The following is a 17,232-nucleotide window of genomic DNA, read 5'->3' as shown; positions in this document are numbered from 1 at the left end:
AGATGGAAAATATTTTTAAAATATGCACAGTTGTGTCTATACTGAACTCATACAGACTTCTTTTCTTGTCAGTATTCCCTAAATAATACAGTATAACAACTAACTATATAGCATTTATGTTGTATTACAGTTTATAGATAATCTTGAGATTATTTAAGTGTATAAAAGGATGTATTTATGTTGTCTGAAAGTACTAAATGATTTTATATAAGGAACTTGAGCATCCATGGATTTTTGTATTCACGGATGAGTGCCAGAACCAATCCCTCATGAATACGAAGGGACGACTGTTAGCTTGTGTGCACTGGCTCCTCGGTCTTCCAGTAATCATTGAACCAGAGATGCTATATAGATGAAGATATGTCTTGCAAGCTTCTAGGTGACACATCTCAATGGGCGTTTAATAGTTGGTCTGCATGAACTGAAGTGTTCATGGAAAAAGACATTGGCTACATAATAAGCTTGAGTACAAAATTGGGTAAGGAAATGAGATTTTAGAGGATACAATGATTAAGTATAGAAAAGTAGAGAGAAAATAAAATTGAGTCATAAAATTGAGTCATATTAATATTGGGGCAGGAAATCTAACTTAATTTCTCTCTCTTTTTTTTTTTTTTTTTTTTTTTTGACAGAGTTTCGCTCTTGTTGCCAGGATGGAGTGCAGTGGCATGATCTCAGCTCACTGCAACCTCCACCTCCCTGGTTCAAGTGATTCTCCTGCCTCAGCCTCCCGAGTAGCTGGGATTATGAGCATGCATCACCACGCCTGGCTAATTTTGTATTTTTAGTACAGTAGTAGGCCAGGCTGGTCTCCAACTCCCGACCTCAGGTGATCCGCTTGCCTCGGCCTCCCAAAGTGCTGGGATTACAGGCATAAGCCACCACGCCCGGCATCTAACTTAATTTCTATTCCTTTCCCCTTGGCTCTGGCAGTAAACTGCACCTCAAAACTAGAAGAAAGGAAAATTTAACATGCAACCTTCACTTCACCATATCTCTTCCTTCACGTGTCAGAAGATTCTGCATAAAGAAAACACTGTAATTTCTCAAGAAATATCTTATAAAGAGTACATGAGAAAATCCCGTCTCCCCAGAGCTTATTTATCTCGCATTTTAATTCTGAATAAAGGGATCATAAAAGCATATCAAGATCCATGTTGCCCCACAAAGGACGTTCAGAGGCAACCTGAATGTCCCCACCCCATGTGAGACAGCGAGTGATTTTTAAGGGACGGAGTAGGCTGTAAAAGGGAGTCACTGGGAGACGAAAGGAGAAAACGGAAGAGAGAAAGTAAAGGAGGCGAAGTAGAAGGCACTGAGGTTGGCATCACAGTCCTGTTTGGAGGCAGATTGAATGGTGCAATGAAAAGTTCCCAGAAGGGTAAATCAGAGGACCCATGTTTAAATCTTGAATTCCCTACCTATTGGTTGCATAATGTTGAATCCATCACTTAATATTCTAATCCTCAGCCTTCCCATGTGTAAAATGTGAACAATAATTACATTTTTCTTAAAGAGTTACCAGAGGAATTAAATAAAATTTGTGAATAAAACATAAAAATTATTTTATAGCAAAAGAAGAACATTTTTTTCTTTCTTCAAATAAAGATCCAAGCAGGAAGACGGAACCCACAGTGTGTATGAATGGGTAACTGCGTGTGTGTGTGTGTGTGTGTGTGTGTGTGTGTGTGTGTACATGCTATGTAAAACTTACTGCCTTAGATATTTGGGGAAAATGTGTTTCCTTTTTATATTGAAGCTGTTCATCATTTAAATGACATTACTTATAAAATTCAATGTCAGGCACACAGTAGGTTCTACACATTTGTTGAATAAATAAGTAATGACTCAAAAATAACGTTAAAACAAATGAAACTGAATGAAGGTCAAGCTCAAAATTAGCAAAGTATAGACATTTAATAAAAGCTGCTCTGCAGTTGCAAAGATAGTATTCACTCTACCACGTTACTCTTTTTCAAGAAAACATAGTAGACAACAACTTGAAACTCATAGATCTATTCCCGCCCCAGCTTAAACTCTAGGAAATGAATAATGCTTGTGTAATATATAAGCCTGTTCTAGTTAACCATTCTTTGTAATAAACCACCTCAATATGGAGAGACTTAAAACAAAAGTTTTGCATATCTAACCATTCTCTGCATTGGATGGGTGATTGCTCTGCTTGTTTTGCCTTTACTCACTCATGCACCTGCATTCAGCTAGGAACAGGCTGGGCTGGAAGACCCAAGATAGCCTCATTGGCAGCTTATGCTGGCTGTTAGTGACATGCACTGCGGGGGATTGACAGAATTATGGGTCAGGTTTCCTATATGTGACCTCCATTAGGCTGGATGGGCTTTCTTTCTGAGTGGTCCCAGAGCAGCTCTCCAACGGAGGAAAATGGAAGCTACAAGGCTTTATAAGGCCTATCCTTGTAGGTTATGTAATGTTATTTCTTCCACATTCCATCAAAGTAAGCCACAAAGTCAGATTCCAGGGGTAAAGAAACAGAATCCACATTTTAATGGGGTGTCATATTGCAAAAGAATGCACATACCAGGATATGTGGGATTTGTGGCCTTACTTTTCTATTTACCTCAGAGAATTGAGGCCACATGTGGCCCCTTTCCTGACCAAGGGGACTGCAGTTCATTGTTGCTAGACCGTGTGCACCAAAAGACCATCTGTTTTAAGTTTAACAAGTAAAGTCCTTACAGAGTAAAGAGCAAAGGAGCTCTGAAATCACAAAACTAAAGCAAAAATGATGTCATATTGAACATCTGATCAAAACACAGTAATCAGGAGAAATAGAGAAAAGGAAGCAGATAGAGTAGGCCATCGTTTTAATTATGCAGAAGATCTGGGCTTGGAAGACACATTTTTAGCATAAAGCATGCTACCAATGTGACCATATGTCTGGGAGAGTATAAGCTCCTTTCAAACAGGACTGCATCTTCTCACGTCCCAGCTCTAACAATTATTAGCTGTATTATCTTTGCAAGTTACTTAAGCTCTCTTAAGCCTCATTTTCCTCATCTGTAAACTAGACACAATAATAATATTACCTGCATATGTTTATACTAAGAATTAAACAAGATTTATGTGCATCCCCGTCACAGAATACATGAAATATGTAACTAAGAAATTTCCCAGTTTCCAATTACAAATTCTACTAAGCTCTATTTTGAAGCTATTAAAACCACATGAAAAATAATCCAATCTTAATTCTTTAAAAACAGTATGATAACTTGAGTTCTAAAGGGTGAGAATTTACAATCCCATGGAAGATGGTGGATAATTTGCCTTTTATTTTTGTCCCCAAAGTAAGTTTATTGAGATAATTTGATCAGCAAGTGTCCTACCTTCTGAGAATATATGAAGAACAACTTAGTAGATAAAAGTACCATAACTGACAAGATTCCAACGTAGTAATACCCATTAATGTGCTTACAATTGTAGGACAACCCTGAAAATATACAATACAATATAACTAAATATAGCGCCACCATCTACAACACAAAAATGTTCCAACATTCACTCAAATCCTCATTCAGTTAAAACATAAAATAGTTACAATGAACTGCTATTCATTCTTCTATCCTGTAAGAAACAGAAGGAAAAAAAAATCCATGCAAATATATTGTACAAATACTTGTGTGTTTCATAATAATCTTAGCAGCCTCACCTATGTAGAGGTACATTTGTGGGTGTTTGTGTGTATGGTATGTTTTGAACATCTTTAAGGCTTGCTTGAAGTTTTATATCAGCTTGGCTTGCTTAATAGTCTTTTTCCTTTATGTTATCCCTTCACTAATTGGGCAAATGTGATAATTTGTAATGGGTCTCCAACTCATTCGTGTAATTTAGTAAGGTTCTACTGTATTTCACCAGATGCACAAACAAGGCTGCTGCACACATCTGGTATTTTTTGGAGCTTTACTTCATCAGCATCCACAGTATTTCTGCTTTAAAATTGAGAAATGATTGCCCCTTAATCAGCTATTTGTTATACTGGGCTACAGAAATATATGTGGTGTCATTAAAAAACAATTTTAGGATACAACCTAGCAAATATTAACATTCACAGAGAGTTTTTTTTTTTTTTTTTTTTTTTTTCAGACAGAGTTTCACTCTGTTGCCCAGGTTGGAGTATAATGGTGCAATCTCAGCTCACTGCAACCTCACCTCCCGGGTTCAAGCAGTTCTCCTGCCTCAGCCTCCTGAGTAGCTGGGATTACAGGCACCTGCCACCATGCCTGGCTAATTTTTATAGTTTTAGTAGAGATGGGGTTCACCATGTTTGCCAAGCTGGTCTCGAACTCCTGACCTCAGGTGATCCGCGTGCCTCGGACTTCCAAAGTGCTGCCATTACAGGCATGAGCCACCGCACCCGGCCTATATAGAGCTTTAAGGTTTAAATCTTATTCTTATACATCCAAACACAGAAACCCTATGTATTCTTTTGTGAAGAAAGGTATTACACATATTTTTAAATGACTTAGAAAACAGCACTTCATCATATTTCTAAATATAGATATTTGATTTGTCCAGACGTTTGCTACATAATTTTGGCCATTTATTTAACCATCTTTAAAATCTGTTTAATACCTACTTCATAGTTTTTTGGGGAAAAGATCAAATATTTTTATAATAAATATAAACTTTTAAACACATAGTAAGTGCTGAATACATGCTTGTTGTTATCATGATCTTGATTTGACAGATAAGAATATTGTACTTTTTAAAAGATACTTACATCTAATGACAGAGAAAAGAGATAGCTGTCAAATATATAACCAGGGTTTGCAGATTGGGAAGATTTGAGTTAATTATGCAAAGGTAGTCTCTATTCTTCACTTCTAGCAAGGAAGCTGTGGAGTTGGGTAGCCAATATTGCAAGGCTGGAGCTAGCAGAAGCATTGCCTCTAATTTGAAGCCCTAGGCTACTTAAAACTGTGTGAGTGTACAGAACAGAGGCTAGACCAAAGGATGTCGATTTGAAAAGGCTCAAAGACAGCACCAAAACAGAAACTGGGCCTGGGGGCTTAGGCAGATGTTGGAAAAGTTGGAGCTAAATATGAGGTTGAAATAAAAATCCAGGAAGAAGGAAGCAAGAAACCAAGAAACTCTAGCAGGCCATCAGGGAGAGAATAATCTGAATAAATGTCAAAGATAGGAGGTGTTGCCTATACTGGCTTGATTTTGTATCTTCTGTGGCTTCCACTGGGTAAGAAGGGTAGGAAAAAAAGATGATGGAAAAAAGATGATGGAATGGTAGCAAAAAAAAAAAAAAAGTCCCTACATTGTGGTCCTGCAAATCACTAACTACTGTGAGGGGTGAGTAAAACAGATAGAAAGGCAAGTTTTTCTGGAACCATACCCAGGCCCAGACAGGAGAGCAAATTAGCTCTTTCTCTGTTTCTCAACCTCCTATCTCTGCTCTCATCAGGCAAGAAGGTCAAGGTGTTATTTAAACAGGCACCTGGTAAGTGACTCTCTACTGGCCTCCCCACACTCCCACCAAAGGATGATAGTAATGACCAAAGATTCAATCTGAGCAGTTAGTTTCCTCTTGATGGGGGCGGCGGGGGAAGCTCTGTTGCTTCTTCAAGTAGATGTGGTCAGAATTAGAGCTGACTCTCTTCAAATAGTCTCCCTTTTGCCTTTCCTGGACCTTTATCTTGGATCCAGATTCTAAGCCAAGAAAAATAAACATCCTATGAAACTACCTGGCAAATTTCTAAATGTATCATTGTGAAACTGTCATCCCTCTAGCTTCAGAGAAAGAGAAACTGGCATCTACTCAAAGCAGACAAACTGTCTCTCTCATCTCTGAAAACTAAAAATCTGAAAAGAAAAAATTAGACTGAAGACGAGAAGGTCAGAGAGCGACCTTTTTGTCAACTCTTCATGGTTGTGTTAAGTGCCATTCCATTCTGAGCTGGCAGTTCTTAGACATGTTTCCCTGTGGAACATACCACTAGAGATGCTTGGACCATCTGTCTGTCCGACAGACCATCTGTACCAGGCACTGGCACCCCTTCCAGAAAATAGAAGAGAAACTGAGGACACTAAATAGGTGAGTCTCTGTGTCTTTGTTTTCTAATCCCTCTGGCAATAATTGGTAGAAGAGAAAAAGGAGGCCAGGAAAACTGTTTAAGGTTAAAAAAAAGTTATAGCAAATGCAGAAAATAATTTTCATACAAGCAACCACAGAAATATTTAAAAGGTAATAGAGAAAAGTAGCTGTTTCTGGCATTGTTAGGCAAGCTAATGCCCAAACTGAGAGGAGTCAAGGCACCAGGGCTTTGAGACAGATGCAACTAGGCAGACATTCAGGTAGACACTGCTTTTAATGATTTTTTACCGTGGGCAAATCACAAATCATCTGTAGCTCAGTTTCCTCATCTTTATCCTGAGAATAATGATGCCCTCTTTATGCAACTATAAAGTTTTTAACACCTCATCTGAAACACCATAGAATTAAATGTGTGATAGCCATTGTGTCAATTTTGTGGGTTTTTACAAGGCTGTCTACAGGGCTCCAACCCATATCTACATTCCTTCCTACCAAATACTTTTTGATGTATTTCCTTACTTTATTAGCACTGATATATGCAAAGTTATAATTTCTTCTAATTTCTCCTTGGAAACATTATCACTGCCTCACAATATAGATATTTAGGACAAATCTCAAATTCCCCTTCCTTCTTTAAGCTTCCCCAACCACAAATTCCTCAGGGATAACTCCCTTCTCTGAGTTTTACGTACTGACTTTATTATTTTTTGGTTCTGAATCCTGTGCTGCCTTGTTTAGCAAGTTAATTGCTCCTCTGTCAATAGAATGTCAACAATAATATATGAACACATTTGAGGGAAAAATCACATTGCTTACAACTTTGTGTTCCACATCATAACTGTGATAGAATAGTGAATCTAGTAGGTGTTTAACAAACAAAGTTTGAATAAATGACACCATCAAAATGACTACAGAAGCAAAAGAACGTACTGTTACCCACAAGAACATTCATTGAGAATTCTGACTGACTTATGCAAAAGTGTTCTTGAGCTAGATCCATGACATCGTTCTGAGGTTCAGAATAGGAATAGGGTTATTTTAAAAAATAAACACCCCGACCCACTCCCCCTACACACATAGACATATATAGACATAGATATAGATTTGTGTGTGTGTGTGTGTGTGTGTGTGTGTGTGTGTGTGTATGGTGCTGGACAAATGAGTCTTGGAGAAAAATATGTATTCAATAGGAAGAACAGAATTTCATTTAGCAAAAGCTTGAAAAAACTGTAGCAGTGCTTATAGTGATGGAAGAGATGAAAATCAAACTTGAAGCAGCAAAAACACATCCAGGAGAGTCATGGCAGTGAGGCATGACAGGTCAAGGGTAAAGAAAGGGAAAACAGGAAATAGCATCAACCAGATGAACCCAGGAAGAACTCAGCTATTCGTGAGCAAAACAGACCTATTTCATGAAAGAGTTGGCAGCCAGGGGAACACTCAGAAAAATTTTAAACTACTTTTGTATCTGCTGTTACTTGGGCACTGGAATCAGAACAGGTTGACTGATAATATCTTCAATGCTTAATAGTAGTCCAGGTACCTTGGTAGAGAAAATGACCCTGAGCAAAAGTCACATATAAACATGGTTTTCCCTTTGATGAAGGGAGAGTGGAGTTTTTTCCTTGTATGTATCTATATTCAGACTACTGTCACTATGCATGGTGGATGTCTCCAACAGAAAAAAATTAGCAAACCCATCCACTGTCATTAATCATTTGCTTGTTTTCAGGGAAGAGTATGCTGTTATTAGATTGATTTTTTTCTAAATGTTTTCACTTCACACATATTTTTTACTATGTTATTCAAACATGTGTCTCAATTTATGTGGATTATTTTCTTCTTCCATATGGAGTATCTACTGGGGTCAAGGTATATATGGTCACAGGTTTTAATTCCAATCATATGGTTGAAAAAAAAGTACACTCTGCACCATTGTGTGTTTACTTGGCCTTTGTTTCTGTGACTTGTTACCTAAATCATGAATGTATAAATTCAAACGACCTACACAAGGAATTGAAATCTCTCATCTTTAAGTAACTTATTATCAAACATTCAACATGCTAATTTGTTTGCTCAATATATATGTAAAGGAACAGCTAGAACTTCAAAAACAGTTAAAAATATAATTGAATATCTACGTTATGTAAAAAAGCTAGAGCATTTTTACAGGGATTAGAGAAAAGGTGGTGTTAAAATTTTCTTTGTCCCTTGACAGTTTTAAGTTGAAGAAAGATTGCTACTTCCTCTCTTTATCAAGAAAGCTTTCATAATATGACCTTTTCTCCTGTTTACAGCCAAGCAATGAGTTTCATGGCCCACATTTTAGAACCTGACTTTAGAAAGAATTCCCCAGTTTATCAAATTCTGACTCGGTTCCCTTTCTCTGGTCTCCTTGCATGTTCTGTACCAGTCACTCTTTTTCCATCATGTCCCCCACTGACATCAACATGTTGAAAGATAATTTCCCTCCTCTCTTTTATATTTTTATAGTTAGACAAACATGAATATTTGCTTCTCTGTTTATTCATGTGCTGTAATAATTTGTATCATCTCTGGTACTGCAGAATACAACAACATTTATACAAACTGAAACTGCTAAGTTATTATCATAATTACTATTACTACCAATGATTATAAGTAAATTTAATTATTATTATAATGAGATACCTTTTATTGAACACCAATTAAATTCTAATCTCTGTTCTAGATACTATGTGAGCATTATTTTTCTTAATCTTTTTACAGCACTACAAGGTAAGATATGGAAATATAGCTACAAAAGTAACCTTCCCAAAGGTACATTACTAATGAGACATAACATATTGGGAGATGCCACCCATAAAGTAAATTCTGCAAATGCTCCTTAATGCCACTGAAGATTTAGTGTTACAGAGAAGACTTTCATTTCTTTACTTTCCTCTGAGCCCTGTAACTTCAGTACAATCATCCACATGGCATCAGACATTTTAATAAGATCTAAGTAATTGTCAAAGTTAAGTAGAGATCTGCCTCAACTTATAGCTTCTGCTAAAGACCACAAGAATATGGTACTGATGATGTACTATATTAGGGACCCATTGGTTCAGAGAAGCGCCCTTCAGAGGCCCCTTAGAGATACTAACATCACATCTTTCCACTGATAGAGTCGGTCCTATTATGGGAACGTGATTATTTAATTTGCATTTACAGAAGGCTTGCTCTGGACTGTCTGTGTGAAGAAACATTGGGTTTGCTTCCTACAAATAAAAGAAACCATGGTGTAAAAGAATAGGACATGGGCTTTGGAGTGAGTCAGAATTTGGGGCAAATAAATCCTTTTTTGCCTTATCTGTAGTATGGGAATAATCATGTTACCTTGCTTATTGTGTGTGTGTGTGTTTGTATGTGAGAAGTGTAAATAAATAATCTAACATACCTAGCACAGTGCCTGGCACATACAATACCTTTGCTGACTCTACGAGATAATTGATTATAACATTATGTTTTCTTGGTGTGTGCTGGTAATATATTTTGCAGTATATCACAAAAGGAATTTCCTTAGTTCAGTGTAAAACTTCAACCACAAATTCTGATGCTTAAGGCTGTGGTAGAGGCCAACGAACTTCTGTTTGCTATTTTGACCAATTGACATCCCTCTTTCCTTTCTAACTCTCCTCGAATCAAATTTTATGGCATGAAGCTTTAAAATACAGGGAGCATAGATCTTGTCTTTCTTCTCACAAAGTCATAAAACAGACTTCATCCATTCATTTTAAGGACAGAAAGAACCTACAATCTGAAGGACAAAACCCTGTTTCCTCCATGCACAGGGAAAGGCTGACTTTGCAGTACAGAAATACCTGGGTCAAGTGGTACCAGCCGTGCAGAGTTAGCAAAGCAGAATTGGACTCATCACTGACAGCTCAGTTCAGCTACATTAGTAGGAACAAGGCTTTTTACATCTTTTCTGATATGTTCTTGAACAAAATAAACGTCATACACAATGACAGAGCCCCCACATAGGTCAGATTCTGGCAGAGGAATCTTAATTCTTTTTAACTATCAAGTCAAAATTCCAAGGGGCAGCCTTTAAGACTGCAGCATTCCCTGTCCAAATACAGGAACTGCAGCAAATAGCTATGAGTAGAAAGTCCTTCTAATACTCCCCACAGCAATGATTGTAGTGCTCGTACCTGGTAGGTGCTTGATAAATATGCATCCTTTCATTAACTGTGAACAAAACGAGATTTTAGGTAAAGAGCAATGTTAACACCTCTTGGTGACATCTGAATTGTGTTTCTGCAACCACATATGGAAGGATGCACGTGATTATTCCTCCTTATATTTGGTATCACTCTGAAAGTTCTGAGTATAAGTGAAATGACATCTGAAAAGGGTGCTTAGGCTGCTCCGAAAAAGGGTCTGATGAAACCATGGTACATGAAATGAGCTAATTTACAGAAATATAGCTTTCAGAATATAGCTTTCTGTCTCCAATTTTACTTAGCACTCAGATTACATTTGGGGTTTTTGACCCCTGTATAAAAATATAAAAACACTGGATTAGTATGGTCTTCCTATTCTTAAACTAGTTGAACAGGAATGAGAGAATATATGTGAGCTACATAGAGAAGTCCAATTTTGTGTCAAGGATTTTACTAAGTGCTTTACATAAAATTATTCATTCACTCATCACAGAATCACTTATAACCGATTGTCCCTATTTTACAGATGAGACAACTGAGGCTTCAAGAGATTAGGTATCTGATCTCATTCTATTCAACTCCAAAGCCTGTTCTCACTACCATATTCTCTTGCTGTCATAACTTCCAAGTCAGCTTTTTAATTCTGGTCTATCTGTCCACCAAATGCAGCTCACTGTGAAAATCATTCTTTGCTGTGCTATTACTAAAAAATGTGTATTTTATTTATATAATTCCCAAGTGTAACTCAAATTCTAATCAACAACCTCCTTGTGGACTGGAGTTATTTGGTGACTGCAAACTTGCTAGTAGTCTGTGTATGTCCAAGTCTGGGAAAGTCAAGTTTTTCTTATGTTTCCTGGATATCCAGTGAAAATGAATTCAGGTCATTATGTATTTTCTATTTTTCATGAAACTAAAATTATGCCTCATATGAATTGGCTAATTATTTGCATGCACATGTACATACACACAACACATACACATATTCACAAGTAACTAAGAATATACCACAAAAATTACTGAGAAGAGGCAGAGTCAACACATTTGGAAAAACACCAAATCTATAACAACATAAATGTTAATACCAATCATTAAGAATAGGTCAGTTCTGCTTAACACTTTAACTTGAAATTATGTTGAAGGAATCATTTTATGTCTTGGACAATACAGAGAGTCCTCATTACTATAACACATTACTTTTCTACAGAAGAGTATATTTGTAGATCTTTTTTTCTACAATATTTCATCATAGCCTTCACAACACTATGACTTAAGAATAGTTATTTCCAAATTATATAGGAAGAAATCAAGGTTCCAAGACTTTGAACAACCTACCACCCAGTAAGCAGTACTTGCAATGTTTGACTGACATCTTCTGATTCTCAATCCAGAGGGTTTTTTTTTGCTTCTGATTTTAACCCCAGCCTCCACCATTCCCCATTTTATCTGTGACTGCTGAGTAGTCCCAAATGGAGATGCAGATAATTGAGTGAGTTGGCTTAATTTATTGCAAAGCCCCTGCTCTATTCACATATCAATTAATCCATCTTTTATCCTGTAATTTATTGGGGTCCCTGAGAGGTTGTTCTGAAGTGATGGAGAACAGCATCAAGGACATACAAAATAGCATTTGTCATCACAGACTGTATCTTCTTCTTCCCAAGAGTCTTCATTTTCTGTTGTAGGCTGATGCTCTTAGCCTATTCATATTAGCCCCAGTTCCAGCATCGGCTCAGCTCTTTGAGCTAACAAACAGCTTTAGGCTGTTGTAATGACTCAGCAATCAAAATTTCAAGTTCAATCCACCTGGTCCTTACCCACCTCCAGGGCCAGAGCTGCAAAAGCTCCTCTCTGCTCTTGAACTTACTAGGGGATGTTCCTGGCTGTTTCTTAAAGGTTCTCAGTAGCTGACTTTCCAGTTGTCAACCCTGTTTGTTACAGAGGGAAAGAGATATTCATGTGTTAAGTGCCCTAGGTCTTAAAAACATAGGAACACACTGGAGAATGTTGGGCCTCCTTGTCTGACTTCAGCAGAGTCCCAGAGAAAGGACTTCCAAATCAATAGAGTTAAATAGAGAAAGAAACTGGAATGTCCTTTATTCTCCCCAATAAACTCAGAGAAACTTTTCACCAATTCATTCTTTTAAAAATATAACCCTGCGTATGTTGCTTCTAGGGAACTTTAGCCTTTTCTTTAGCAACTCTGACATGTTACTCCTACTGAAATGGAAAGCTCCCTATCCCCATTTACCTTTCTTTTCTGAATTCTCTAAGCAATAAAACAAATCCTGGTAAACCTCAAAACCCTCTCTACTACAAAATAAAACTGAAAAAGCCATGGACCTGGAGTTGGTTCTGATCAAAAGCTGTGTATTATTGCTCTGGCCTGAGCTGAAAATAAAGATGCAAAGTTACAGTTGTGCAAACACCATCAGGAACCCTTGAGATATGGGAGAGATGCTTTGCACATTGCATAAGCTGTAATCAGAAAATCCTGAGTTGACTGTACCCCACCTCTATTATTAGCCTAAAATAAGTGATTATGAAAGTGTTGCTATCGCTAAAAGATTCACTCATTACAATGATTAAATCTTTAATACACAAAAGCCAAGTTGGTATCTTTTGTTGTTTTTTTGTTTTGTTTTGAGGTAGTATTGAGAATAATCTATGCAATTAATTTTTACCAACACCACACGTCTAAATATACCAGTACTTGGTGAGAATATGAATAGGAGAACAGTCAACATTAGATAACCTCAGTGGAGAGAGGTACTAATTTGCCAGATTCCAGAAATACATTTTTAAAGGACCTTTCTCTATTCAGAGCAGTCCTAACACTAAATAGATGACCTAAAATGCTGTCCTCCATACCTGGGACTAGTTGCCAAAAGATGCAGGTTAATAAAGAGCTGACAAACTTAAGGAATGTTCATTGTCCAGGCAGAGCTTGGGGAGCCTCCAACACCCTGCCATGACCCTTTGACACTTGGAGTATCAGGATCCTTCTCCTTACAACAGAAACTTCGTGTTTCTTATTCATAGATTATTCTCACTTTCAGGGTTTATGAACCTCAGATTGTTTTTTCCACAAAGAAAATAAAATTTTGTTTAGGATTTCTCCTAGGTTCAAGCCACTTAAAAATTAAAAATCAAAACAACTATCCTTTCTAGATAAGAAAAATGTACCTGGACATTATGGGTCACAGATAAAAAAATCATGATCATAAATCATTGACATGAAAGACACATTATAAATTATACTGACAGGAGTTTTCCCATGGTAATTTTTACCAAGAGTGCCTGGAGTACCAGGTACAAGGTTTGGGCCAGGGGTGGAGGAGGGGCAGCGTCTCACAGTTTTCCTCTTTTACCTGCTTCTCTAAAATCGTTATGCAAAAACTATTAGATAGATGAAAGGCTAGGATAGCCTAGGGTAATACCAGAGTATAATCTCATCTTTAAGTTTTTTTGTTTGTTTGTTTGCTTGTTTTCTTTTTGGAACTCCCTTTAAATATATATATAAAATCAATGTTTTGAGTATGATGCCTGACATCTCTCAACTTGGGTGCTCTCATAAATCTCTGACCCAGGCCACATAGCCTCTAAATAAATCTATTATGCTACAATTTTCATCTTCTTCCTATACATAGACATCAACACTTGGAGAGAATCACTTAGGTGTGCTCTTCTCTACCTAGTTACCACACCTGTCATCTCTTCCCTGAACATGTCCACAGTAACAGTTCAAGTTGGCTAACGTTCCATGAACTAACACTATTCTTTTAAGGACAAGCCATCCACATGCACTGGCAGTGAAGAGTAAGGTTCTGCTGCTTTCATGTGAGGTCTCAGCATTTTAGAAACCTATTTACAAGTGATTCTTACTCCTGGGGAGAAGCTAATTGATACCAATGCAGAGATAAAAATACTAAAAGACACGGGAACACAGATGTTATCACAATGAAATGATATTTTGCTTTAATTAAATAACCCTGGGATTGAAACAGGTGAAATATTGTCTGCATTTCACTTTGAAGGAAAAGCTTGGAGGTGCAGGTGAAGAAAGGCACAGTTAACTACCAGGAAACTAAAGAGACTGAGTTAGGCAAGATGTTTGAGTAAAGTCACCTGAATTCCTGATGCCACTTGCTTTTACAGCCAAGAATAGACAATTAAGAGCAATTTTCAAACACATCCCCTTCACGGGGGACCACATAGGGTAAGAGGATGTTCCAAAATGAGCGACACTAGTCTTAATCAGGGGACACTGCATTCGGAAAGGTTAATGAGATGCAATAGCGAGAGAATCAGTGCAAAAAGAGAGAGGTTCAAAATACTAAACAATTTCCACTTTGTTCTCATTTCCTCCAATTAAGAGCTGGTGAAGCAGCTTTTCTGTATTCCACACATTCGCTACTCTCTAGAGCAGATATAACTATTCAAGGAGAAAAAAATAGAGCTATAGGGAGGGGGAAGTCTACTATTAAGTTATCATGAAAGTCCGGATTACACCCCCACCTCCCCAGCCCCCAGTCTCTGAGCAGACACACTTTGCCTCTAACTCAGAGCCTGTGCCAGTCGCTTTTCTGATTAATGTTTTTCCTCAAATTTAGACAGTATTGCAAGGCAGGAGAAAGCTGGAATTATTTTTTCCAGATTTCATATATTCAGAATTCCCTGTGAAAATGTTAGATAAACAAGAGAGGTATAAAAATGGTAAGAGGAAAGGGGGGATGGTTATACAAATGGAAATAACCTCCTTGGCATAAAAATAGCCCCAAAATGCCACACACTGAGTTCTTCTGAGCATTCCAGTCTCTAGAAATGAGCGTATAAACTGCATATAGATTTCCGAAAACAAGCAGGAAAACACAAACATTGCAAGACAACAAGGACCGAGATCTGAGGAGTCCCGTGACTTACCTTCTTATGGATCCTCAAAGTTCACCAAGGAAAATTTACAATCCTCTAGCTTGCCGTGCACTACTCTATTTTCTTTTCTTCTTTTTATTTTTTTAAGTCATATCGGAGAAAAATAATCAGTTTTCAAAGGTTCCATGTATCTGATCTTCCAGCACCAGCAAAAACGTGTCCAAGAGACTCCGCCAAAAAGTAAGCCAAAAACTCATCAAAGGCAAAAGCAGAAGGGGGAGTGGGGAAGCAAGGAGGTGGCGAAAGGCGGGGGTGGGGGCTACAGACTGTGAGCCCAAGTGCCCGGAGAATATTGTCACGCTGTTGAAATCTCCTACTGTACGAAATACCTGCTTTGGTTGTCACACTAACACGTACACACACACGGACACTCACACATTCTCTTTCATGCAAAGCAGGCACCCACACTCACAAACACACACAAACACAGGCACTCACACAAACCAGTGTAATGAAAACTGTCAGTAGTAACCTCCAAGAGCTGCTGTGTGCTGCAGATGGCACAGCTCACTGTTACCTTCCCAGATCTGTGAAGGATCAAATGAACATCCAAAATCAGGGGGGCCCCAGGACTAGGTAGATTCCGGATCCCTCTCCCCCAGGCGGATGCATCAAGCCAGGAGCAGGTCAATCAGCAGAGGTGTCTGCTTGCACGGTGCCCCGGATTATGGCAAGGTTATTAATCTTGATGTGCTGCATCCCCCACCCCCAACATTCGGCAGCCTGCATTGAGATGATTGCCAGAGCTGTGTCTGTCCCTGTTCTACTGCATTTGCTCAGCCCTCTGATGCTGCAAGTGAGACACGGTGGAGGCAAGAATACTAATAAGGTGGTTAGCTACAGTTTCTTCAAGGCAGTCGGCATGCAGTACAGTAAATGTGTACTTCCCAGTGCTCCGCGTGTGAGCCTGCGTGTCTGCAGGGAGGGCAGTGAATCCATCTCCGGCCAGAAGACGAAATGGTTTGCATCCTGCCTGGGAGAACTATATCATCATCGAAATCATCACTGTCCTGCAACGGCGTTGTCTATGACAGTATTTTGCTTGGGCTGAAGAAGGGGGTTTAATGGTTTAGAAGCCTAGAGCTGGCATTTAAAAGAGAAAAAAAAAAAAAAAAATGTCTAGGGAGACAAATTAGCTTTATAAATAGGATCCAAGGAGACCGAGGCAAAATTTTAACATGCTGCTTCCCTGGCTGTTAAATGGAAATACAAAGCAATTTCAAAAACCAGCTCCAGACTATAAATCTTGGAGCTGGCAACAAGTATCTGAATTTGACTGATGGGACCATAGATAAATGGATTCTTGGTAATATAAAAAGTTTGCTCATGCATTCTGCTTCATAGCCATGGATCCGATGTATGCAGCAATTTAGGTACAGTTCATTCATTTTTAAACATGAATTTAGACTTGACATCTGCAATTTTACTTTAAGGTACACTTTTAAATCACATAGCTATCAAATTGCAGAGAACATCTGTGTGGGACAGTTTCACTAGAGGGATTGGTTAACAATTGTCCATCACGAGCAGTATAATACATAACATTTTTACCTGAAACGAGCTCAAAGTTTTCAGAAAAAAGTATACATCTCTTTTAGTACCAAACAATGAAATTAAAAATACATGTGCAATGTGCTGAATAAGTTATCAGCCTCTAGAGGGCTAAATTTTCTGCTCCTCTGATTCAGTTTCATATTAAAATACCTTTTCGTTAGTTCAGGATACTCACTATATTCTTTAAGTTGAATTAACTAGTATTATCTGGAAAAGTTGGACAGTTGGAGAAGGTAGATAAAGGTGAATTATAGAGCTGTGTAATACCAGGTATTGCCAGCAGATGTCACAAAAGAAAACACCGGTAAAATAATTCTTCCAAGAACGGCAAGCATTTAATCTTATTTAGTAAACACATATCTTAATAACATTGATGGGACTAATATGAAATACTGAATTTTTATAAAATTTTAAGGTGCAAATAAGAACTTAGAGTATAACTTGCCTTTTATATTTTTCCAAATATCCCTCTCAAATCAC

The 17,232-nt window shown here is 37.9% G+C and overlaps 1 protein-coding gene across 2 annotated transcripts in view; it reads right to left on the bottom strand.

Moving 5' to 3' along the window:
- Positions 1 to 15,528, bottom strand: part of LRRC4C (leucine rich repeat containing 4C) — a 1,344,784-nt gene extending 1,329,256 nt beyond the window's left edge. Inside the window, exon 1 of one of the 2 annotated variants that reach the window (XM_030918791.1) lies at positions 15,190 to 15,528. The gene's annotated coding sequence lies outside the window, so the exon portion shown is untranslated. The remainder of the gene's footprint in view (positions 1 to 15,189) is intronic. The other variant, XM_030918790.1, reaches the window with a different exon arrangement.
- Positions 15,529 to 17,232: the final 1,704 nt, after the last annotated feature.

Source organism: Rhinopithecus roxellana, chromosome 15, assembly GCF_007565055.1.
Source record: "Rhinopithecus roxellana isolate Shanxi Qingling chromosome 15, ASM756505v1, whole genome shotgun sequence".
NCBI classification, from domain to species: domain Eukaryota; kingdom Metazoa; phylum Chordata; class Mammalia; order Primates; family Cercopithecidae; genus Rhinopithecus; species Rhinopithecus roxellana.
This window is presented reverse-complemented; position numbering and strand designations above follow the sequence as displayed.